Source organism: Mobula birostris, chromosome 22 (genome assembly GCF_030028105.1).
Source record: "Mobula birostris isolate sMobBir1 chromosome 22, sMobBir1.hap1, whole genome shotgun sequence".
Classification (NCBI taxonomy): domain Eukaryota; kingdom Metazoa; phylum Chordata; class Chondrichthyes; order Myliobatiformes; family Myliobatidae; genus Mobula; species Mobula birostris.
In genome coordinates, this window is record NC_092391.1 from 5,557,877 (window position 1) to 5,583,846 (window position 25,970).

At 44.3% G+C, this 25,970-nt stretch overlaps 1 long non-coding RNA gene across 3 annotated transcripts in view; it reads left to right on the plus strand.

The window, feature by feature from the left end:
• The window catches only part of LOC140186177 (uncharacterized), a 79,041-nt gene extending 53,594 nt beyond the window's left edge, over positions 1–25,447 (plus strand). Inside the window, exons 3-7 of one of the 3 annotated variants that reach the window (XR_011882804.1) lie at positions 5,033–5,135; positions 7,425–7,592; positions 15,348–15,524; positions 19,833–20,437; positions 22,041–25,447. This is a non-coding gene — a long non-coding RNA (uncharacterized lncRNA). The remainder of the gene's footprint in view (positions 1–5,032; positions 5,136–7,424; positions 7,593–15,347; positions 15,525–19,832; positions 20,438–22,040) is intronic. The other 2 variants (XR_011882802.1, XR_011882803.1) reach the window with 2 other exon arrangements.
• Positions 25,448–25,970: the final 523 nt, after the last annotated feature.

A 25,970-nucleotide genomic window follows, 5' to 3' on the forward strand; every position in this document is an offset into this window, starting at 1 on the left:
CACATGTATAAAATTAGTGCAAAAGGAGAGGAAATAAAATATTGAGGTGGTGTTCATGGGTTCATTGTCCATTCAGAAATCTGATGTCAGTGGAAAAGAAACCCTTCCTGAAACATTGAGTATGTGTCTTCAGACTCCTGTACCACCTCCTTGATGTTGGCAATGAGAAGAGGACATGTCCTGGGTGATGGGTCCTTAATGACAGATGCCACCTTCCTGAGGCATTGCCTTTGGAAGGTCCTGGATGCTGGGGAGGTTAGTGCCCATAATGGGGCTGGCTGAGTTTACAACTTTCTGCAGCTTTTCCCGATCCTGTTCAGTGGCCCTTCCATACCAGACACTGATGCAACCAGTTCAACTGCTCTCCACAACACATCTGTAGAAATTTGTTTTTGTGATGTACCAATATAATTCCAGTTGTTACATTTCATCCTCTTCACCTATTATTGACTATGTCCCAACTATTAGGGAAATGGCAAATTAAGGTGATGAAAAATGTTTGTTATTTGAAAGCCTCCACTGCTTCATTGGGCAGAGAATTCCACAGATTCATCATTCTTTGGGAAAAGCAGTTCCTCCTCATCTCTGTCCTAAATTTACTCCCCCAAATCTTGAGGCTATGTTCCCTAGTTCTAGTCTCACCTACCAGTGGATAACTTTCCTGCCTCTATCTCATCTATCCCTTTCATAGTTTTATATGTTTCTATAAGATCTCCTCTCATTCTTCTGAATTCCAGCGAGTACAGTCCCAGGCGACTCAATCCCTCCTCATAGTCTAACCCTCTCATCTCTGGAATCAACCTGGTGAACCTCCTCTGCACCACCTCCAAAGCCAGTATCTCCTTCCTCAAGCAAGGAGACCAGAAATGCACGCAGTACTCCAGATACAGCCTCACCAGTACCCTATACAGTTGCAGCATTACCTCCCTGGATTAAATCTTAAATTCAATCCCTCTGCAATGAAAGGCCAACATTCCATTTGCCTTCTTGATATAGCCTGCTGCACCTGTAAATGTGATTTTTGTGATTCATGCACAGGCACTCCCAAGTCCTTCTGCACAGCAGCAGGCTACAATCTTTTACCATTTAAATAATAATCCAATCTTCCATTTTCCCTTCCAAAATGGATGACCTCACATTTACCAACCTTGTACTCCATCTGCCAGACCATTGCCCAGTCACTTAACCTATCTATATCTTTCTGCGGACACTCTGTATCTTCTGCACAATTTGCTTTTCCACTCAATTTAGTATCAGCAAACTTAGATACACTACACTCGGCTCCCTCCTCCAGATCATTAATGTACATCGTGAACAGTTGTGGGTCCAGCACTGACCCCTGCAGCACACCGCTCACCACTGATTGCCAACCAGAGTAACGCCCATGTATTCCAACTCTCTGCTTTCTATTAGTTAACCAACTCTCTATCCATGCTAATGCATCGCCCCCAACTCGAGGCACCCTTATGGATAAGTCCTTTATGTGGTACCTTATTAAATGCCTTCTGGATATCCAAGTGAATAACGTCCATCTGTTCCCCTCTCTCCACCGCGCTTGTTATATCCTCAAAGAACTTCAGCACTTTGTCAAACAGGACCTGCTTTGCTGAATCCATGGTGCGTCAGCCTGATGGATCCATTTCTTTCCAGATAACTTGCTATTTCTTCTTTAATGTTAGCTTCAAACATTTTTCCAACTCCAGATGTTAAACTAACCGGCCTATAGTTACCTGCCGTTTGCCTACATCCTTATTTGAGTAGTGGCATGACATTTGCTTTCTTCCTATCTGCCGGGACTTGCCCAGAGTCCCGAGAATTTGCTAAATTATCACCAAAGCCTCAACTCTAACCTCTGCCATTTCTTTCAGTATCCTAGGATGCATTCCATCAGGACCTCCTTTTGGATCCATATCATCTGTCCGGCATGTTAGGTGTGTCCTCCTCTGTGAAAACCGACACAAAATGGTCATTCAAAACTTCGGCCATTTCCTCATTACCCAATATCAATTCCCCCTTCTTGTCTTTCAGGGGACCTATGTTCACTTTGGCTACCCTTTTCCGCTTTATATAATTATAAAAACTTTTACTATCTGTATTTATATTTTGTGCTAGTTTATTTTCATAATCTATCTTACTTTTCTTTATTGATTGCTTTGTGGTTCTTGTTTTTTAAAGTTTTCCCAATCTTCCAGTTTCCCACTACTCTTGGAGACTTTGTATGCACGAGTTTTTAGTTTGAAGTCTTCCTTTATTTCCTTAGTTATCCATGGCTGGCTCCCCCCACCCTTACTGTCCTTGCTTTTAACTGGAATATACTTTTGTTCAGCACCATGAAAAGTCTCTTTGAAAGTCTTCCACTGTTCCTCATTCATATAGTCTGGGTTCCCAGTCTACCCTATCCAACTCCTCTCTCATCCCATTGTAGTCTCCCTTCCTTCGGCACTGGTTTTAGATCAAACTATTGCACCCTCCATTTGTAATGAGAAACTCAATCATACTGTGATCACTCTTTCCATAGTAGTCATAGTCATACTTTATTGATCCCGAGGGAAATTGGTTTTCGTTACAGTTGCACCAACCAAGAACAAAGTATAAATATAGCAATAAATAAAGCAATAAAGCAATAAATATAGCAAGAGGTCCCTAACTACAGATGGAGCTCATCAGCCGTGGTTGGCAGCTCATCTAGGAGAAGGAAATCTCTGATCTCAAACCTCCACTGCCTTGAAGCTATACCCACTCATGGGGAAGGCTTCGGGAATAAACCTGGAGGAAAATTCCAGAGCTGGCACCCCAAAGGCAGTCCTAAATTGAGTTCAACACTATCTGGCAACGCCAGAAACGTTGCTGATGCTGATCTGTACTGGTTTCTGTCGTTCCTTTGGATTTATCAGCTGCATGGGCAATAGCTTGCTCTCCACTTCATATTGCCCTGGCTTGCCTACTGGCTTGTGTAGGATGCAACATCCACGGTTGACCCCGACCAACAGAGGGCCTCACCCTTTTTTGTCCATACAGATAAGTTTCCAAAGATGTACTGATTAGTAGGTTGATTGGTCATTGTAAATTGTCCTGTGATTAGGCCAGGGTTAAATAGGTGGATTGCTGGGTGGAGCGGCTTGTTGAATCAGAAAGGTGTGTCTGCACTGTACCTCGAATGAAAAAAATATAAAACAACATCTCTTGAGCACATAGCATCCCACTCACTTAGCACCCCATCTACCAGCCTAAATATTTATTTCTTTGAGCCCCCCCCCAGTTCACAGTGGTTGTGATCTGTGCCACTTACAAAGCACATTGCAGTTCCTCACCTGAAATTCTTTGACAGAAACTTGCAAGTCAGTGAACCCCTACCTTCAAAAAGGGGAGCAGGCAGTGGAACAATGATCCACAGGCTCCCCCCAAAGTCACACATCACCCTGACCTGGAAATATGTCATTGTTTGGTGATACCTCCTTTAATGACATCCAGCATGGAGTAGACTCTTCCAGCCCTTCGACCCACGCCGCCCAGCAACCCCCAATTTAACCCGAGCCTAATCAAGGGACAATTTACAATGACCAAGTAACCTACCAACTTTTGACTGTGGGAGAAAACTGGAGCATCCGGGGGAAACCCATGTGCTCACATGGAGAACGTACAAACTCTACACTCAGGCGAATTCCTGGAAGCCACTCACCAACAAATTCTGTGTGAGCACCTTCACTAAAGTCAAAGTCGAGTTTATTGTCAGCTGCACAGTGCATGTACAGTATACATAATGAAAAACTTACTTGCAGCAGCATCACAGGCACATCGAATCAGACAAGCAGCATTCGTAAGCAACACTTAAGCTGAATTTAAATTATGCACAATTTTTACAAGGAAGAACACAATTAGACCAAAATAAAGATCCATTTTAATGCAAAGTTGATAAAAAGTGGTCATATTGTTGCTGAACTGTAATGATTAGGGTTGTGCCGGTTGGTTCAAGAACTGAATAGTTGAAGTGAAGTAGCTCTTCCTGAAGCTGGTGGTGTGGGACTTCACACTTCTGTACCTCCAGCTCAATGGGAACTGTGAAAAGGTGGCATGGTGGGGGATCTTTGATGATGGATGTCACATTCTTGATGTAGTTTCTCGTCTGGCAGTGTAGTGTGCAGTGACATACAATATACATACTTTATAATACTTTCACTTTGGACTTTGAACATTGACATCACCCCAGGAGCCATGAATGGTAATGGTGCTATGGATTTTTAAAAAATATCTTAACACTACTGAATGTAAAGACCATAGACATAAAGGTTTTTCACAGTTCTTTCATATTTTACTGTGTGAGCTTCCTATGGTTTCCTCCCATATTCCAAACACGTACGGGTTACTAGGTTAATTACTAGGTTAATGGGTGTAATAAGATAACATGGGTTCGTTGGGCCAGATGGATCATTCTGTATTTTTAAATAAAATAAAGTTTACTTTTGAAATTACAAAAAGAGCTCCATTTTCAGTCTGACAACCAAATCTCAATCTATGACGGTATATTTCCCCACTTCCATGAAATTTAATTTTGAACACTTGATGTGGGACATTATCAAATTTTTTTGAAAAGTCAAAAGAACACCACATTCACTGGCTTTCCTTTACTGTTCCACTGGGTACATCCTTAAAGACTCCAGTCAATTTGTTAAGTGTGGTTTTCCTTAGACAAACGAATGCTGGTGTTGTCCAATTCCATTAAAGTTCTTCTATAAATAAAGTAACTTTGTTTATCTTAAATTAGCGGTTTTCTTTGATATCTCAAACAGGGAATGAAAAAGGCATTGAAATGCTTTATTGCTGAATTCCTTAGGCTTAGGGCAACCAGACAGCTGAATAACAGCCTCAGAGTTCCCAAGGCATTTTGCTGCTAAATCTGGTGAAATTTTAGCACTGAATTCCCACAGTAAACACATTGGTATAAGCCAATGACTGCAGAGGATGGGCTGGGCTGCAATACCTCCCTGGCAGTCACTTCTGGTTAAGTTTTAGTGGAATCATCTTCATCCTACAGATAAAATGCTGGAGGATCTCAGCAGGTAGGCAGCATCTATGGAGGAAAACAGTCAACATTTTGGGTCAAGACTCTTCATCCAGTCCTTCAAGTTCACATTCAGGTTTGTTGTCATCTGACTGTACAAGTAAATACAACTAAATGAAACAACATTAATCCAGACCATGGTACACTCACAAAACATGTATCACACACAGCACGTGAAACAAAATATTACCACAAATAAGTTAATAAATATAATTCAAAATGCATGTAGTTCACAGCACAGGTAAACAGTGAACAATTAACAGTACAGCAAACAGTAATGGACCTGTCCATTTCCCTCTAGACCTGCTAAGTTCCACCGGCAGTTTGTGTGCAGCTCCAGATTCTAGCATCTGCAGAATATTTTGTGTCTCCTTGACCATCTCAAAAAGACAGCATCATAATTCACCACTGAGAAAGTTGGGTGGTTTTGTACTGAAGACTTAGCAGTGAGGAAAAGAAATCCTTAAAACTCATGCAGGTGCTTTAATAGAAAACAAAAATGTTAAACTTGATCACCTGGAGCAACACACATAAAATGCTGGAGGAACTCAGCAAGTCAGGCAGCATTTATGGAGAGGAATAAACAGTCAATATTTCAAGCTGTGACCCTTCATTGGGACTGAAAAGGAAGAGGGCACAAGCCAGAATAAAACTCTGGGGAGAGGGGTAAGGTGGGTAGCCGGGGGCTGGTAAGTAGGAATGATGTGAGACACTATGATAAGTCGAAGAGGGAAGGGGCTGAAATAGATTTGATCAGAGAGGACAGTAGACCATGGAATAAAGGGAAGGAGGTGGGGAACCAGAGGGTAGTAGGAGTTGGTGATGAGTAGGCCATAGTGGAATAAATGGGAGGCTGTTCTCCATCTCCTTCCTTTATTTCAAATTATTATTGCCCATACCCATGTAGGTAATCAGTTCAAGAGATGAGAGCGACCTCCACTCTGCTGCAGAGAACAAGTGGCAACTGTGAAAGGAGAGACTGAACAACCAAAAGACCCAACCCCTGACCACAGCCACCATTTACACTTGCCCACACTGCACCAGGATATGTGGTTCCCAGACTGGCCTCTACAGCTACCTGAGGACCCAGCAATAGCAAATCTCCTAGGGCAGAAGTTGACAACCTTTTTCATGCCATGAACCAATACCGTTAAGCAAGGTGTCTGGACCCCAGGTTGGGAAAGCCTGCCTTAGAAGAACATCATATTCGATTCGAGTGAATGCTCCATTACTACTGTTCCAATGTCTACTCTTCCTTTGTCTCATCCATCTATTACCTTCCAGCTTCATAAATCATTCCCACTCCCCCCCGCCTACCTTCCTCCCCCCCCAACCTGGATTCACCACTCTGCCCCTCCCCCAAAATCTTTTTAAACTGGCTACCTGCCGTCATTCTTTCCAGTCCTAATAAAGGGACTTGGCCTGAAATATTGACTGTCCATGCCCCTCTATAGATGCTGCCTGACCCGCTGAGTCCTCTGTCAATTTTGTGTGTGTTGCTCCAGACTTCCAGCATCTGCAGAATCTTTTGTGTATCTTAAAATTAATGACCCGTGACTTGAAGAATCCTACTGTGCGTTGTACATGGAGAGGCATCTGAACTGTGATGCTCTACCACACAATGATCTGAGACCTGGTTCACACATTCCATCCACCCCTGGTTGGCTCATAATTGCTAAGTTCTCAGCAGTAATCTGAAACAAGAAGCAGTGGGGAACTTCTGTTGCCAATTCATTGGCGTCAAACTCCCTGGTGAATTAAAGCTTCCAGCACCAGACACCTAGGGGACAAGGGTTGTTTACCAAGGCAGAAGAAAACAGAAAGAAGTTTTGTCTTAACTGAGATGGAATCATGCCTATCTATAGCTGTGGGGTCATATAGAACAGGTATAGACCTTTCAGCTCATCAAGTTCAATCCATCTATCCTTCACAGTAACCCAACACTAATTCAATTTTATCCTCCCTCACTCCCATCAGCTCCCCCCACCCTCCCCACAGAAAGAAGGCATTGGGGTTGTGTCTATGCACAACTACATATTGATTAAATAAAAGCACGGATGCTGGAGATGGCTTTAACTGGTGTATTCACATTGCAGCGAGAGAGAGCTAGAGGACAATGCACATGCGTAGACAACAGATCAATAGGTAGTGCTAAGGGGAGGGGTCATTAAAAGAACTAGATCCGTACATTAAACTTCCTCCCCATTTAGATTAATGCACTATAAAACTGTCCATGTACAAAATATTCAATTTCCCTTTCCATAAACCCATAATACAAAATAAACATGCTTTCACAATAACAGTCCATAACTAACTTCACAGTTCTAAAGATTCAGTCTTTTGGGTGGCGCTCTGTTTCTTTCAGGATAGCGCCTCTGGACCTGTGGAGTGGCATCAGGTTTGGCAGCAGTCTTGTCAGCGATAATGTTGTCGTTGCACCTGTGGAGTGGCATATGGTTTGGAAGGTGTCCTAAGACGACAACATTTTCGGTTTCCAGTGTCATGTTGCTGTCAGTGACATCATCACTGAGAGGTAAGTCATGTGACTGTAATGTGTTCGTCTTGTTGGATGCAATCGAATCAGGTGTGTTCTTCGGTTGACCATCAAGTAGCTAGAACACATGAAGTCTCCATATCTGATCTCCAACATCCACTGTGTATATCAGTGGTCTCGTTTTTGTAGCTATCCGACCTGGAGTCCACTTGGTCTTCTCAGTAATCACACGCTAGAATGTCCTGTCCAATTTCGAAGCTCCTTGCTGTTTCACTTGGCAACTAGCTGAATGATTTATTTTGCAGTTCTCTCTGTAGATCTGGTTTCAGGAGGTCTATGCGAGATCTCAGATTCCTGTTCATGGACAGCATTGCAGGTGTTTGATTTGTTGCCGCATGAATAGAGTTCCGATATACAAAAAGGAAATTGTCCACCTTGTGCCATAGAGAAATGTCCTCCTAGTCCATCGCTTTAATGGACTACTTGAAGATTTGGATAAACCTTTCAGCTAACTCATTTATTGCTGGGTGGTGAGGAACTGACTCGAAATGTCTGATGCCATTTTTCTTCATGAACAGTCAGAATTCTTCTGACGTGTATTGTGGTCCACTGTCACTCAAAATTTGTTTGGGTAAGCCATTTCTGGCAAAGATAGTCCTCAGGACGGAGACAGTCTTTGCTGACATGATTGACTTCATTGCTATAACTTCCAGTACTTTGTATGAGCATCCACAGCAGTCAGAAACATGGAGTCCATGAATGGCTCAGCAAAGTCAATATGTACTCTTTGCCATAGTGATGATGGGCACTCCCATGGGTGTAACGGTGCCTGTGAGGGTGCATTTTGAACTTTTTGGGATCCCGAACAGCTTTTGGCCAAGTCTTCAATATGTTTATCTATGCCTGGCCGCCACACATAGCTGCAGGTGAGATTCTTCATCTTGACTGTACCCAGGTGTACTTCATGCAGATTTTCTAACACTCTGGTGTGCAGTTTAGAGGAAACCATAACACGAGATCCACCTATCAGCTTTCTTTGACATACCAACAGTGTTCTTGTCTTAGTGAGAACTCTGGAAACATAGGGTTACCATGAGCAGGCCATCCTTGCATGGTGATGCCATAAACTTTTGACAATGTCGGATCATTCCTTGTTTCTCTTTGTATTTCAGAATTTTCTACCGGGAATTGGTCTACCAATGCAGAGTGGAACACTTCTGCTGGGTCACATTATGAAGACTTTTCTCCTTCAGTTGCAGATAGTGGAAGACGTGATGTGACAAGCCATCAGCATTGCTGTGTTGTTTGGTACCTTGAACTCTATGTCATAAGAGTGAGCTCCTAGGAACAGTGCCAATATTGTAACTGGGTAGCAATCATCACTGAATTCTCTTTCTGGGATTGAAAATGGACACAAAGGGCTGGCGATCTGTCACTAGCATAAACTTCTATCCATAGAGGTAGTGGTGGACTTTATTTATACCCCATACTAGACTAAGGTCCTCGTGGTCAATCTGTGCATAGTTGCGTTCTGTGCTTGTGAGTGATCTTGAAGCAAACACAATCGGACGTTCAGATCCATCTTTCGTAGCATGTGACAAAACGGCTCCAACGCCATAGGGGATGCACCATACGTCAGTCTGATGGGCAGGGATGGGTCATAATGGGAGAGCAGTTCATTGGATGCTATTAGTCTCTTTGTTCCTTGAATGCTCTTTCACATCTTTCTGACCATTCCCACTTTGCTCATGTCTGTAACTGTGCATTCAGTGGATGCAGCACTGTAGCAATATTTGGAAGAAACTGGTGGTAGTAGTTTACAAGACCCAAATATGAGCTGAGTTGTGACTCATTTTCAGGTTTGGGTGCCTGTAGCACTGCTTCAATCTTCTCTTGTGACTTACGGAAGCCATGCTTGTGAATGACATGTCCACAATATGAGATTTCTGTCATAAGGTGGGCGTTATGAGCGGACCCAACAGCAAGACATAGACACTGAAGTACTAGGGACAGGATTAGGTTTGTCGAGATAGCAAGGGAAAAACAGTGCTGGACATTGACACAGGCCCTGGACGAGACTAGGATTCAGGGCCTGGGCTAGGACTTGGGCTGGAAGCACGGGACCCGGATGTGGAACTAGGAACAAGGAGCCTGGACTAGGAACTTGGAGCTCCGGAACTAGAGTCTGGACAAGGACCCGGAACCTGGGTCTTGGTTGGGACTCAGAACCCGGGTCTAAGCTAGGACTCAGGACTAGGATCTTGGTAAGGACAGGACGTGGCTACAGGACAGGATGAAGAATCTCCAGCACCGGCCTTGGCGAGGAACTCCTGGGCTGGGTGAGGCACCGGAACTAGATGAGGACACGAAGCTCAGATTTGGACAGGGCTGGAACACGGCGTCTGGACTTGGTCTTGGAACACAGGAACACAGAGCCTTGAACTTGGACTGGACGCTCAGAGCCTTGGACGTGGACTGGACGCTCAGAGCCTTGGACGTGGTACTCCAGGGCAGGATGAGGTTCTTGGACTAGGTTTGGCTCGGCTCTTGGACTCGGCTTGGTTAGGCTCTTGGGTATGGAGCCGGGACTCCTCCTTGGAGCACAGGACCGGGACCCTTTCTAGGATGCAGGGCCGGAATAACTGCCGAGGACACTTGCCGAGGGAACTGCCGAGGTAAACTGCCAAGAGACTCCTGGACTGATTGAGGGAACTCCAGCACAGGACAAGGAATCTCCAGCACTGGGCTGGGCGAGAACACGAAGCCTTGACTTGGACAGGACTGGAACACGGCACCTGGAACTTGGAACACAAGAACACAGAACACAGAGCCGGGACCCCTCCTTGGGAACAGGACTTAGGGCAGGGGCTTTACACAGAGTCAGGACCCCCCCCCCCCTTGGGAACAGGATCTAGGGCCAGGACTCTTCTTTGACACGGACACTAAACACGGGGACACAAAGGGATAGTTCCAAACTCAACGATATATAGTTCCTTATCTTGGCATGGCAAGGCTCCAGTCTCACTCCAGCAGGGATGCAGGCAAGGCTTCAGGAGGAAGGGGAAGGGAACAGTCCAGCAGGGAATCCTTGGTTTGAGAGGTATTTATGTGTCAGCCCAAAACGAGAATCAGGTGCCTCAATTAAGGCACTCAATGGAACAAGGGAAAACAGGAAAAAACAGAATAAAGAATCGATGGACCGGACTGTGAACCGGAATGCAGACTTCACAGACGGGATCATGACAATTTCATTCTTGAAAAACTCACATTTTTCTGTCTTTGTGCACAGATCATACTCAGTCAGCCTGGTAACCACTTTACCAAGGTTCTGGAGGTGCTTTTCATCATTCTTACCAGTCATGATGTCATCACGGTAACATGGTGTTCCTGGGATATCTTGGAGCCACTTGGTCCATTGCTTTTTGGCAAATTGCTGAAGCGGATGCAATGCAAAAGATGAGACGATTATACCGGAACAGTCCCTTGTGAGTGTTGATTGTGAAGAACTTCCTACTTGACTTGTCAATCATTTATAAATAGGCTTGTGACAACTCAATCTTTGAAAACCTCTCCCCACCTTCCAAAGATGCAAAGATGTCTTGACATGGGATGCTGCACAGTACGCAGCACTGGGTTGATGCTCACCTTGAAATCACCACATATGCAAATGGCTCTGGCCTCCCCTTTCTTGATCAGTGGGACAATGAGTATGGCCAATTGCTCCACTCAACTTTGGAGAGAATTTCAGATTAGATTAGATTCAACTTTACTGTCAATTGCCGAGTACAGGTACAAAGCCAATGAAATGCATTTAGCCTCTGACCAGAAATGCAAAGAATAGTGTTATTTACAAAATAACTGCAAATAAAAAAAGTGCTACAGCACGCAAATATAAAAGTACTGAGACAGTACAATACGGATGCAATACTGCTTAGTGCTGTGATGAGAGGTTGAGCAGTGTCACAGCCTCAGGGAAGAAGCTCTTCCTGTGCCTGCTGGTGTGGGAGCGGAGGCTCCTGTAGCACCTACTGGATGGGAGGAGAGTAAAAAGTCCATGGTTAGGGTGAGATGCATCCCTGATAATTCTTTTTGCCCTGCTCAGGCAGCATTTATGGTAGATGTTCTCAATGGTGGGCAATTGGGTGCCGATAATCTGCTGGGCTGTTTTCATCACACGCTGGAGTGCTTTGCGGTCTGATACAGGAGAATTGCCATACCACACTGAGGTGCATTTGGTGAGTATGCTCTCAATGGTACATCGGTAAAAGTCCGTCAGTATCCTGGGACAGAGGTGAGCTTTCTTCATGCTCCGCAGGAAATAAAGGCACTGTTGCGCCTTTTTGATCAGGATGGAGGAGTTCAGGGACCAGGTGGGATCCTCGGAAATGTGGACACCAAGGAATTTGAAGCTTGATACACGCTCCACTACAGTTCCGTTGATGTAGATGGGGACGTGAGTGTGACTCCTGGTATGCCTGAAGTCCACAATGATCTCCTTGGTCTTCTGGGTGTTAAGGGCCAGATTGTTGTCGACACACCACGTAGCCAGGTGCTGGACTCATCCCTGTAGGCTGTCCCATCATTCCCTCTGATCAGACCAACCACCGTGGTGTCGTCTGTGAACTTGATTATGGAGTTAGAACCATATACAGGAACGCGGTCATAGGAGAAAAGAGGCTCTAAGCTCTGAAGTTCAGCATTCACTTTAAGACATAGTGCATAAAGAATTGGTTGCTGTTTATGGAACCTTGGTATTGCTGTTCAATTCAGTTCAATTCTGGCCTTCATGCCTTTGAGTTTACAAATCCCTTTCTCAAACACCTTCTCTTTAGCATTAAAGCAGCTATGACAGTCCCTGGTCAGTCCTACCATTTGGGCTGCCATTGCCTGTTGATGACACCCTGACAGCTTTGATCGAGTGCCAGCCTAGTTGGATTTTTCTCAACCATTCACATCCAAAACGTACTGGTCCTCCACTTTTCAATACATCAAACTCTAACTGTTGTGTTTGGTCTCCATACATCACATTTACTTTCAGTTTTCCTTTGAGAGACACTTCTTCACCTGTGTAAGTCTTTAGCATCACTAAGGTCTTCTCTAATGGTTTCTTAGAAAACAATCTGTTGTAGTCAGTCTCTGGAATTATAGACAAAGCTGACACTGTATCCAGCTCCATTTTCAGTTTTACACCAGACACATCTATTGTGATCCAGATGATTTTGTGATCTGCTTCAGTTATACTATGCAGTTCTAGGTATGACAGTTTACCTTTGTCAGACTCAATGGTGTCTTATTCTGTTTTACATTTGGTAAGTTTATGCATTGGCTTAGTCTTGTGTTTGAGACTCTTCACTTGGTTGTGCTTTTTGTCTGCCTAGCACACTCTCTCTATGTAAGCTTGTTTGTGACATGGACTTTTTCTTTGAACCAACAGTCATTTACATCATGGGTGGACTTGCCACATCGATAACATTTTTGGCTTTTTGCACCATTCAGGAACATTCTGTGCATTTTACATTCTAACCTTTTCTGTAGTTCTGCTGCTTCCTTTGCTGTAGTCTCTAACGAGTCAATGCCCGTTCTAAGGTTAGGTCATTTTCTGCCAGTAGTCTTGCTTTGACTATGCATGCCACATACAAGCCTGTCCCTTAATGCATCAAAATGTTCACCTGTAAAGTCACAGTAATGGAAAAGTTTACACTGTTTTGCAATGTATTCAGAAATGCTTTCATTTTTTGACTGGTTCATTTTGTAAAATCTAAATATCTCAGCTATTCCCAGCAGTTTAGGGCTCAAGTGATTTCGTAAAATTGTAACAATTTCATTGAACGTCTTGCTTGCTGGCTTTTCAGGGGTTACTAAGTTGCGTAAGAGACTGTACATTCTTGTACCCATTAAGCTAAGAAGTATTGGGGCTTTCTTTTGCTCCTTCATGTTGTTTGCATTACAATCCAGTTCAACCCTCTTGATATACAACTTCCAGCCTTCCTTAGTGCTAACAGATTCATCAACTTTCCTGACTGAAGCCATCGCCACATTATTTTTATCCCAAATTCAGCGTGCCTTTCTCTGTTGCTATACACTGTACTCACGCATTTGTTAGCATCTGTGACAGCCTTCTTGTGCTGTTTAACTCTCCTGTTTCGTCCCATAACTGTCGGTGCAGTTCGTGATATTTTCTGATATTCAGGTTCGTACTCGTCGCCAATTTGTGTCTGTGCACAACTACATATTGATTAAATAAAAGCACGGTTGCTGGAGATGGCTTTAGCTGGTGTATTCACATTGCAGCAAGAGAGAGAGAACGAAGTGCATGCGTAGTCAACAGATCAATATGTTGTGCTGGGGGGGGGTCATTGCTCTAAAAGAAATAGGAGAGGCCTTCTTTGTTAGAGTGCCTTTTGCATATTGGTTGTTTGTTCATCTTGGTTTGTGTGTTGTTTTTCTTTGATTCTGTTCTGTTTCTTTGTATTGACTCTGAGTGTTCACAAGAAAATGAATCTCAGGGTTATATATGGTGAAATAGAGTATATGTACTTCGATAAGAAATTTGCTTTGAACCTTGAGAATCTACCCCCTAACTATAGATAGGAACAATTTACAATGGGCAATTAAAATATGAACTCACATATCTTTGGTATTAGCTTTATTTATTTGTCACATGTACAGTGACAAATACAGTGAAAAGTGTTGTTTGTGGCAACAACCAACACAATCCGCAGATGTGCTGGGGGCAGCCCACAAGTGTCGCCACAGTTCTGGTGCTAACACAGCATGTCCACAATTTTGCAATGTGGCAGGAAACTGGACCCAGAGGAAACCCACGCGGTCACAGGGAGAATGTACAAAATCCTTACTGACAGCATCGGGAATTGAACCCTGGTTGTTGATGCTGTGAGGTGTTATACTATCATGCTGCCCTTGTTAAACCCGAGCACCTGGGGTAAACCATGCAGTCATGGGGAGAACATTGCCAATTCCACTGAGATAGCGCTGAAGGTCAGGATCGAAGCTGGTTTGCTGAAGCTGTGAGTCACCAGCTCTGTCAGCAATGCTGCTGTGTGGGCATTCAGCCCATCTTGCCACCATTAGCCAAAATGTCTAGTCCCATCTTCAGCTTTCAGTCCCAGACCTTGAGGGTTTGAGGATGGAAGAGTTCTAGGGACGAGGCCCGAAGGTCAAACCTGTGATCAGTCAGCTCTGGGGTCAATATCCAGAGGTTGGTGAAATCTGCTCATAGCCAGTTTTCTAGACCTCTTAAATTTCTTCTGCACCCCACAATATGTACTGTTGCACAATCTATCTTCTCGTTCACTCTTCTCAGTCCTTGCTCATCTCTTTCTGAATGTATCTTCTTCAGATGGATCATCCCTAATTAACAAATCTTCATTCCCCACCCTCTTTCCAGTGACTGACACCAACAGCATTTCTGTCCTTTGGCCTCTCTTGGTCAAACCTTTTGCTCTCTCCGTCCCTCTTCCTTCGATGTAAAACAAGTTTGATATTTGACTTTTCCTACTGTGATGAAATGTCACCCCCTAGAAACATTCATCTCCCCACAGAATACTGGAGGAACTCAGCGGGTCAGCCGACATCTATGGAGATGAGTAAGCATTTGACGTCTTGGACCTGGACCCTTCATCAGAACTACTCCACTTCTCCACAGACATTGTCCAAATATGTCTAGCATCTTCTAATTTTATTTCGGATTTATAGTTTCTGCTTTTTATTTAGCAATTGTAGCTTTACTCAGTCTGTGGCCTAACAGATTCTCTGTCATCTCCTTGTCATAAGGCAATGCAGTCCTTAAGTGATAAACTGAAACCAGAGACCGTCGAACACAGCTGTGAGGGTCATGGCTGTTAATGGGACATCAGCAAAATGTATACTACACGGGATAGCGGATATTTGGATCAAGCCACACAGAAAGCTGATCAGGAATTTACTTAGAAATTTACTTCTGTATGGCAGGTAATCAACTGTATATTCTGCCTTTTAGATGATCTTGTACACTGTATGCAAACTTGTTTTGCAGGCTGGTCATACAGTTCAAATCATTGCACAGTGCATTGAGGTAGAACATCTTAAAGCAATAAGAGAGTGCAGAATAGAGTGTAACAGCTACAGAGAAAGTGCAGTGCAGGGAGACAGTACGACACAAGGTCCTAATGATATAGATTGTGAGCTCAAGAGCCCACCTTGTTGTACAAGGGAATCATTCAATAGTTTATGATTATGAGGACACGCAGTCCTCTTTTATCGTCATTTAGTAATGCATGCATTAAGAAATGATACAATGTTTCTCCAGAATGATATCACAGAAACACATGACAAACCAACTTAATAACTAACAAAAAGCACATAAATATAACTTATAGTTACAACAGTGCAAAGCAATACCGTAATTTGATAAGAACAGACCATGGCACGGTAAAAGTCTCAAAGTCTCTCGGAAGTCCCATCATCTCACGCAGACGGTAAACCTCCAGCGCCGCCAACTTGCCAATGCAGCATCCCGGAAGCATCTGACCACAGTCCGACTCCGAGTCCGTCCAAAAACTCTGAGCCTCCAACCAGCTCTCGGACACTGAGCACCGAGCACCATCTCTGCCGAGTGCTTCGACCCCAGCCCCGGCAACAGGCAATAGGCAAAGCCGAGGATTTGGGGCCTTCGTCTCCAGAGATTCTCGATCCCACAGTAGCAGCGGCAGCGAAGCAGGCATTTCAGAAGTTACTCCAGGTGTTCCTCCGTGCTTCTCACGGCTGCCTCCATCAAATCCGGATTGTGCACGGCCCTCCTAGTTACACATACAATATTCATTCGGAACAGCCACGCGCGCTGCGACACGCTGCCATCTTCTCCTCCCTTCCTATACAGCAGGATAGAAGCTGTTTGTAAGCTTGGTGGTACAATTTTCGGGCATTTGTATCTTCTGCCTGATGGGAGAAGAGAGAATGTCCGTGTTGGATGGGTTCTTTGATTATGCTGGCTACTTTACTGAGGCAGTAGGAAGTTTAGATGGAGTCCTTTGAGGGGAGGTTGGTTCCTGTGATGTACTGTGCGATGACTACAACTCTCAGTAGTCACGTGATGTATCTGGACAGGATGCTTTCTATGGAGCATTGATAAAAATTGGTAACAATTGTTTGGGACGTGCCAAATTTCTTTAACCTCCTGAGGAAACAGGGGCTTTGGTGAGCTTTCTTGGTCGTGGCCACTATGGTGGTATCATCTGCAAACTTGGAGATGCCATTAGAGCAGAAAATGTATGTGTAGATGTCTGACTGATGGTGCAGGAATGGAGGTAGGGGTAGATAGGTCTGGCCCTCTGAGCACCGTCTCATCTCCCCTCTGCTCTTCATCCTCTGAAAAACAGAGACACAGGGAATCCCAGTGAGGTTACTTAGGAGAAACCCAAGGTTTCTCCCCAAGGTCATTATTCGTGCAGCTGACCTGCTGATGTGATGGTTTCTGATTTGGGTCACAGTGGTATGGTGGTTAGCATGAAGCTGTTACAGCTCAGGCCATCAGAGTTCGGAGTTCAGTTCCCATGTCTTCTGTAAGAAAGCTTGTACGTTCCTCCCGTGAGCGTGGGGTTTCCTCCGGGTGCTCTGGTTTCCTCCCACAATCCAGACGTACTGGTTAGTAGATTAATTGGTCATTGTAAATCATCCGGCTAGGATTAAATAGGTGGGTTGCCTGGCTGGCACGGGTCGGTGGGCTGGTTGGGCCCTTATCCGTGCTGTATCTCTAAATAAATAAACTGACTCCGAGCAACCCGAACATTTGGTTTATTGCAGCAAAGGTCAGTGACGTTAAATGATGCAGTGAAGTAAAACAGTGTATGAGTTTGCAAACAGCGGTGCACAATGTGGCAAGTGCTTATCACGTTTGGGCTCAATAGGAGAGTCATAATAGAGGACAGCTGTGTGGAGATGTAGTGTCCTGGGAGCTACCAACTTATTTTCAGAAACTCTATACAAGACCAAACAATCTAGGCATCTCCTGCACTATCAGATTCCACCTTCTCCAGCCCTTTGCCTTTTCCACCTATCACCTCCCAGGTTCTTACTTAATTTCCTCCTCCCCCACCCACCTGGTCTCACCCATCATCCAGCAGCTTGTACTCTTTCACCTCCACCCACCTTCTAATTCTGCCTTCCTCCCTCTTCCTTCTTAGTCCTGCTGAAGGATTGTTCCTCTCACAGATTCTACCTGGCCTGCTGAGTTCCTCCAGCATTTTGCGTGTTACTGTAGGCTTCTGCACCTCTCTGAATACACGATATCCATTTTATTTGCTATATTAAAATTGACATTACCTGAAGTATTTTACAAGAAGCAATGAGCTTATTCTGAGAGGGACAAAGGATCCAGTAATGTGTTTGACCATTTAGGGCAATAGTCTGACCTCTGTCTGACTGTCATACTCCATTCAGAAGGACTCCTGGAGAGAACCAGTGTCATTAAGGAAGACATATATTCAGGAAGGTGCTGGAAAAGGGCCAGTAACATCATGAAGGATCCCACCCACCCTACTCATGAACTGTTTCTCCCACTTCCATCAGGGAGGAGGCTATGTAGCATCCATGCCAGGACCAACAGACTTAAAAACAGTTACTTTCACCAAGCAGTAAGACTGATCAACACCTCCACCTATTAATCCACCCCTCTTCACCCCCAACCGGCACTACTTTATCATTTCCTGTCAGTCACTTTATGTACAGACATTCCTGTGCCTAGTGTCACTTTATGGCCGTATAATCTATGTATATAAGTTATCTTATATATTTATTTTTATCATGTTTTTAAAATTTTTATTGTGTTCTTTATCGTATTGTGTTTTTTGAGCTTCATTGGATCTGTAGTAACAATTATTTTGTTCTCCTTTACACTTGCATACTGGATGTGACATTAAACAATCTTGAATATTCCATTCAGAAGGACTCCTGGCTCTAGACAGAACCAGTGTCATTGAGGAAGACTCCCAACCTACACCCAGCTCTCATATGTGAATGTGGTCTCTTCCTGTTTTTGTTTGTACTACCTCAGTCACTGTTACTGTATGATGAAATGGCCTGTATGGATAGCATGCAAATGGAAGTTATATTTTATTTTGTTTAGAGAGATTGCATGGTTACAGGCCCTTCTGGCCTAACGAGCCCGTGCTGTCCAATTACAGCCATGTGACCAATTAACCTATTGACCAGTATATCTTTGGAATGTGGGAGGAAACTGGAGCACCCTAAGGAAACCCACACGGTCATGAGGAGAACGTACCAATCCTCACAGACAGTGATGGGCCCACTGTACCTTGGTAATTGTGATAATAATTAACTATTTATCAATGTTAAATGAGGATAAATTAGGATTAGGATACCATTAGTGTAATTGGAATGCTTGATGTTTGGTGCAGACCCAACGGGTCAAACAACTTGTTTCTGTGCTGTGTAACTCCATAAGGACCCCTGCACTGCCCTGTCTGAAGTCAATGCAACACTGTCATGGTCATAGTGCAATGATTCAAGATTCAACATACAAGATTATTTATCACATGTACTTTGAAACATACAGTCAATATTCCCTCTAATTTTTTTTACAGCAGTGTGGACCAGCCATTTTTACGTGGCCTGAAAACTGTGCAGCACTTTAAATGTTTAAATGTTAAGAAAATTGCAGCTGCACAGCAACGAAGTCTATGTGTGCGGGAGCATTTCAGTTACTGTGCAGCCGTGCTCCCACACTGCTTAGAGGGAACAATGCATTAACAACCAACACATCCAAGGGTGTGCAGGAGGCAGCCCACAAGTGCCCATGATGCTCACAGAACACAACAAGCAACAAAACACCAACGGTGTCAACAAGCCCTGTTCCTTCCTCCCACCCACCCACACACATACACAGACCTTTAACCCCAGGACAGGCGTCCAGCTCCAGCCTCCAGCAGACAGTGGATGCGAGCCAATGGACATTAGGCTTCGAACTCCCCGCTGGACTCACAAAGATTTTCATACTTGGTTCTGGCCAACAGGCCCGGACTTCTGATTTGACCCTTAGGCCTCCTCTTCAGAGCTCAGGGATCTTGAATAAAGCACCAAGTCTTTCTTGCCCCAGCACCAGTTTATCCAGTGAGGAAGCAGATCAGAACAGATTGTTTTTAAATTATAGTATTTGGAATTTTTTTTCATTTGCCACAATCAAAGTTCAAAAGTTCAAAGTAAATTTATGATCAAGGTACATATTTGTCACCCTGTACAACCCTGAGATTCATTTTCTTGCAGGCATACTCAATAAATCTATAAAATAATAACCATAACAGAATCAATCAAAGACTGCCCAACTTGGACGTCCAACCAGAGTGCAGAAGACAACAAACAGTGTAAGTACAAAAAGCAATAGATATCAAGATGGATTGTCACCTTGTCGTGGTGGAGGAGCTTGTGTGGTCCTGTGATCCCGAGAGCAATGCTGTCTGGAGCTATGCTCCTGGTAGGGTCACCCATGGCGGTAAGGTCAAGGGTGAGGTCCCTGACAAAGAACAATCCAACCAAGATCTCAACGGTGGAACAGGCGGATGAAGTTACTTTGAACTCAACGGCTGTGAAGGCGGATGAAGGCTGCAACAAATCCATCAGCTCCAATCGTCATGGTTTCCATGCCATTGGAATCAGTTGGTTGATTTGTGAAGTATCGTGTGCCTCTTGGAGTGCAACGTCAAGTACACATTAAACAAATACACGCACAGGCGTCTTCACTCTGTGGGCCACTTCTTCAGAATGAAGATCATCATCCTCGACCTCGAGGGATAGCCAGGACGACGAAATATTAAGAACATGAGATGAATAGTCCTTGAAAGTGAGTCCATTCAATGAAGGGGCAAGAGAAGGTGAGTGAAATTATCTGCTTTAGTTCAAGAGTCTGATGGTTAGGGGCAATAACTGTTCCTAAACCTGGTGGGGTGAGTCCTGAGGCTCCTGTACCTTCTTCCTGATGACAGCAGCGAGAAGAGAACATGTCCTGGGTGGTACGGGTCCCTAATGATGGATGCTGCTTTCCTGTGACAGCATTTCTTACAGATTTTCTCAGTGACGGGGAGGGCTTTACCCCTGATGGACTGGGCCGTATCCACTAATTTTAGTAGGATTTTCTGTTCAAGGGCATTGGTGTTTCCATACCAGGCTGTGATGCATCCAGTCAATATATTCTCCACTGCACATCCATAGAATTTTGTCAAAGTTTTAGATGTCATGCCAAATGTCTGCCAACTCTTAAGGAAGTAGAGGCCCTGACGTGCTTCTTCATAATTGTACTTAGTGCAGGGCCCAGGACAGGTCCTCCAAATAATAACACTGAGGAATTTAAAGTTGCCTCTGTTTGCTTGATGAAGACAGGCTCATGGGCCTCTGGTTTCCTTCTCCTGAAGTCAATAATCAGCTCCTTGGTCTTGCTGACATTGAGTAAGAGCTTGTTGTGACTCGGTCTCCCTCCTATATGCTGATTCATCACCACCTTTGATTTGGTCTACACCCGTGATGTCACCATCAAAGTTGAATATGCCATTGGAGTTGTGCTCAGCCACACCGTCATAAATGTAAAGTGAGTAGAATAGGGCTAAGCACACAGCCTTGTGGGGCACTGGTGCTGATAGAAATCATGGAGAGTATTAACCATAAGAGCATAAACATAGGAACAGAATTAGGCCATTCAGCCCATTGAGTCTGCTCTGCTTTTCCATCATGGCTGATTTATTTTTCCACTCAACCTCATTCTCCTGCCTTCTCCCTATAACCTTTGACACCCTGACTAATCAAGAAACTATCAACCTCTGCTTTAAATATACTCATAACTTGCCCTTTACAGCCATCTGTGACAATGAATTCCATAGATTCACCACCTCTGGCTAAAGAATTTCCTCCTCACCTCTGTTCTAAATGTATTCCCCTCCATTCTGAGGCGGTGCCCTCTGGTCATAGACTCCCCCACTATAGGAACCACCCCCTCCATGTTCACTCTGTTGAGACTTTTCAATATGGCACTTTGGTTTGGAATTTCTACTGAACTGATGAATAAAATTTGAAATACATTAAAAAAAAACAAGTTTTCCCAACTGTGCATTCAAATTATGTAAATAAATGATGGTTGGCACTGGCAGCAGGATTTTTATGTTTGGGGTGATGAATACTGAACATGTTTGAACCTCTGGTGTCCAGACAGTAGGCAGGTTCAGGGAAGATCAAAGTCAACTTAAAGTCAAAGCATGTCTGATTATGCTGACTCAGCTCTGAAGGGACATTTGCTTTGTAGGCACACATGCAAGCAAAGTTATATAATGATTTCTGAACCTTTTATTTGTCTATCCACATGCCTTACTGGAGAATCATATTATAAGTGCATTAAACCATTGATTTGAAGTACTTCTCTACATTGATCAGATTGTTTGGTCCAATATTTGATTGATTATGTTATGTATTTTTATTTTATTAATTTAGAGGTACAGCTTGGAACAAGCCTTTCCGGCCCATCAATCCACACCACGCCAGCAGCTCACCGATTTAACCCTAGACGAATCACAGGACAATTTACAATTACCAAACCCACTAACTGCTATGTCTTTGGACTGTGGGAGGAAACTGGAGCATCCGGAGGAAACCCACATGTACATGGGGAAGGATGTACAAACTCCATAGAGACAGCGCTCGAACTGAACTTTGATGTCTGGAGCTGTAATACTGTTGCGCTAATGCCCACGCTACAGTGGTGCCCTTATTAATGAAGAAACAGTTATAGCCTAATAAACAGTCAGTAAATTGTAAATAAGATAAGATGCAACATTAATATTTCTAAATTATAGTTTGCATCAAAATAATTATTTTCCCACTAATTTTATAAACTCAGGAGTGTTGTGTTCACGTGGAGGTCATGGTGTTCCACTTTCATTAGTATGGATTGTAGCAGATACAACACAGTGATTATCCTGGAACTACTGGCAATAATTCTTCCCTAACCACCTCCATCATCACTATGTAGGTGAATACAAAGTATATACATATGTGAAAATGGGGAAGTCCTAATCTAATCCCTCTTGCAGTCAGGTAGGACTATAAATTTCATCATTCTTTCAAGTTGGTGCTTTGGAACTGGTAATTTACATCCAGTGGCATCTTTATTAGGCACTTGTTTTGTCCAGTAAAGTGGCCACTGAGTGTATGTTTGTGGTCTCCTTCTGCTGTAGCTCATCCACTTCAGGGTTCGATGTGTTGTGTGTTCAGAGATGCTTTTCTGCCACCACTGTTGTAACGGCTGGTTATTTGACTTACTGTCACCTTCCTGTCATTCTGAACCAGCCTGGCCATTCTCCTCTGACCTCTCTCATTAGCAAGGCTTTTTTGCCCACAGAACTGTCACTCTCTGGATGTTTTTTAAAATTTTTTTGCACCATTCTCTGTAAACTCTATAGACTGTTGTGCATGAAAATCCCAGGAGATCAGCAGTTTCTGAGATACCAAAACCACCCGATTTGGCACCAACAATCATTCCACATTCAGAGTTACTTAGATCAGCTTTCTTCCCTATTCTGATGTTGGGTCTAAGCAAAAGCTGTATCTCTTGACCATGTCTGCATGCTTTTATGCATTGAGTTGCTGCTACATAATTGGCTGATGCGACATTTGCATTAAGGAGCAGGTGTATCTAACACAGTGTCTTTCACAAAGCACTTTGAGTTTAATTTCTGGAGCAAAAGTGGCAATATATTTGGAGCAACAGACAACGTGCTGGAGAAACTCAGCAGGTTAAACAGCATCTGCTCAGCAACTGTGCAACAATCGGACTATGTGCATTTCTGGTCACCTACCTACAGGAAAGATATCAATAACATTGAATGAGTACAGAGAAAATTTACATGGATGCTGCCAGGACTTGATTATAGGGAAAGGTTATGCAGGTTAGCACTTTATTCCCTAAAGCGTAGGAGATTGAGGAGAGATTTGATATTGGTATACAAAATTATGGGGGTATATGGGGTGTCAGGGAGGGGTTGCACCTCTGGTGGGGGAACATGTCGCGTCCTTTTCAGGGCGGTTAGTCCACCTTTGGTCCCCACCTGGCACTCAACTCTCACCTGTGGCTCCCCATAGCTGTCTGCATGCGACAGCGGCCACACCCCGGGCAACGGCTTCGACAAGCCGGCCAAACCAGGTGAGGGTAGCCGACGGGTCTCAAACCCTCGGTGAGATAGGGAGTTGTCTATCCCAGCATGTGAAGACAGACTCCGGCGGATTGAGCGGACGAGACCAGCAGAAGTTCCAATGGTCAAAAAGGCAGTCTCTGCAAGCGTCGTGGAACGTGTAGAGCAGGACAAGACACAGAAGACGTCCTGGTCATCCACTGCGCCTAGTCCCATCTCCAGCCGTCTAGACTCTGTCTTGCCACTGGATCCAGATGGGAATTGGGAAGAGAGAGTGAGGCTGATGCTGCGCAACTCTCCCTCACTTAAGTCCAAATCACGCGCTAGTCTCGAGGTGTCGAGGTCCTCTTCGACATCAATGATGGACGAACAACAACAAAGTTATGAGGGGTATAGATAGAGTTAATGCAAGCAGGCTTTTTTCACCGAGGTTAGGTGAGGCTAGAACTAGAGGTCATAGTGTAGATTAAGGGTGAGTGGTGAAATGTTTAAGGGCAATATGAGGAGGATCTTCTTCACTCAGGGGTGGTGCGTGTGTAGAATGAGTTTCCAGTGAAAGTGATAGTTGAGGGTTCGATTTCAATATTGAAGAAAAATTTGGGTTAATACGTGCATGAAAGGGGTATGGAGGGCTATGGTCCGTGTACAGGTCGATAGGATGAGGCAGAATAATAGTTTGGCATGGATTAGATAGGCCAAAGGGCCTATTTCTGAGCTGTAGTGCTCTATGACTCTGTGATAAACAATAAGTATATTTATATTTTGAGCACGTCCTCTGAGGAAAGGTTGAGCAAGCAAGGGCTTTTCTCTTTGGAGAGAATGAGGACGAGAGGCAGTTTAATTGAGGTGTATCAGATAATAAGAAGCACAGATAGAATGAACAGCCAGCGCCTGTTTCCCCAGGTGGCAATGGCCAGTACCAGGGGACATCTGTTTAAAGTGAGTGGAGGAAAGTTTAGGGGAGATATTTTAGGGAAGTTTAGGAAAAGCTGATGTTTAAAGAGAGATGGGGTTTCAAAGACAATTGGCCATTGGGGTTTGTGGTGTCTCTAGGGTTGGAGGTTCGTGTGAGTCCAGATGTCAAGGCCAGAAGATCAAACCCATGAGCTTAGGAGGACGTTGGCGCCCAACAGCGAATCCTTTGCTTGCATCTTCAGAAACAGCTCTATTTCTATCTTTAATATCTCTATTTTCCCCTTTCAGGGTTCTTTTGAAGACCCTGACCTGGAGTTACACGCTGACTTTGGTCCTTTGCGGAAATGGGACCCACCCTCTGGGTCTCACAACTGGCCATTTTTCGATATGCCAAGGTCGCGGCCTAGAAGACTAGTGCACCTTCAGGGTCCCGGAGTTTTGTGGCTCTGGAGGTGGACGGATTCGAGGTCGGTGCCGCTGCAGAAAACTGGTGTGTTGTGGGAGATGGAAGAAAGCAGCAAGCTGGCTGCTGGCTGTGTGCCCAGAGACCCGAGTTCTTTGGGCACAGAGCTCGGAAGAAGCGATGCACCAGACTTCTAACATAGTAAATCAGCAAGTTGTTTTGTTATGCCTCCCCTCTCACTGTGAAACGGGGACACCACTTTTTCCCTTATTAGGGAGAGAGAGAGTCTGTAGCATGTTGAATTACCAGGTGAACGAGTAGTCTAGGAGTATTGCAAGTCTGTGTCTTTACTGATGCTTTGCTGCATGCTTGAGTGCTCAGTGGGGGTTGCCGATGCTTTTTTTTGCTGGTGGGGGAGGGAGGTCGTTGCTTTGCTGCTGCTTGTGAGTGGCAGGGAGGAGCGGGGGGTGGGTTGCTTTGGGGTTCTAGCATTTATCTATCATTCATTCTTTTGGGCACTCCGTTTTCAAGGATATTTGCAAAGAAAAAGAATTTCAGGATGTATATTGTATACATTTCTCTGACATTAAATGTACTTATTGAAACCTATTGATTGGCCTGGGGTCAATACCCAGAGGCCAAAGTTGAAGACCAAGGTCTGTGAGCCAGGAGGTAGAGGCTCGAAGGACAAAGCCTCTGGATCATCATATCTGGAGGTCAGAGACCTAATATTTGCAAGTCCTGGGGTCGATACCCCAAGGTCGGCGAAGTCTGGAGGGCAAAGCTGAAAGTCGAAGCCCGGAACTCAGCAAATCCAGAGATAAGACTGAAGGTCAAACATCAAAGTCAGCAAAGTCAGAGGCCTGATGTCTGTGAGATCGGGGCCAAGGACGGGAGACCCAGAGACGGCCTGTC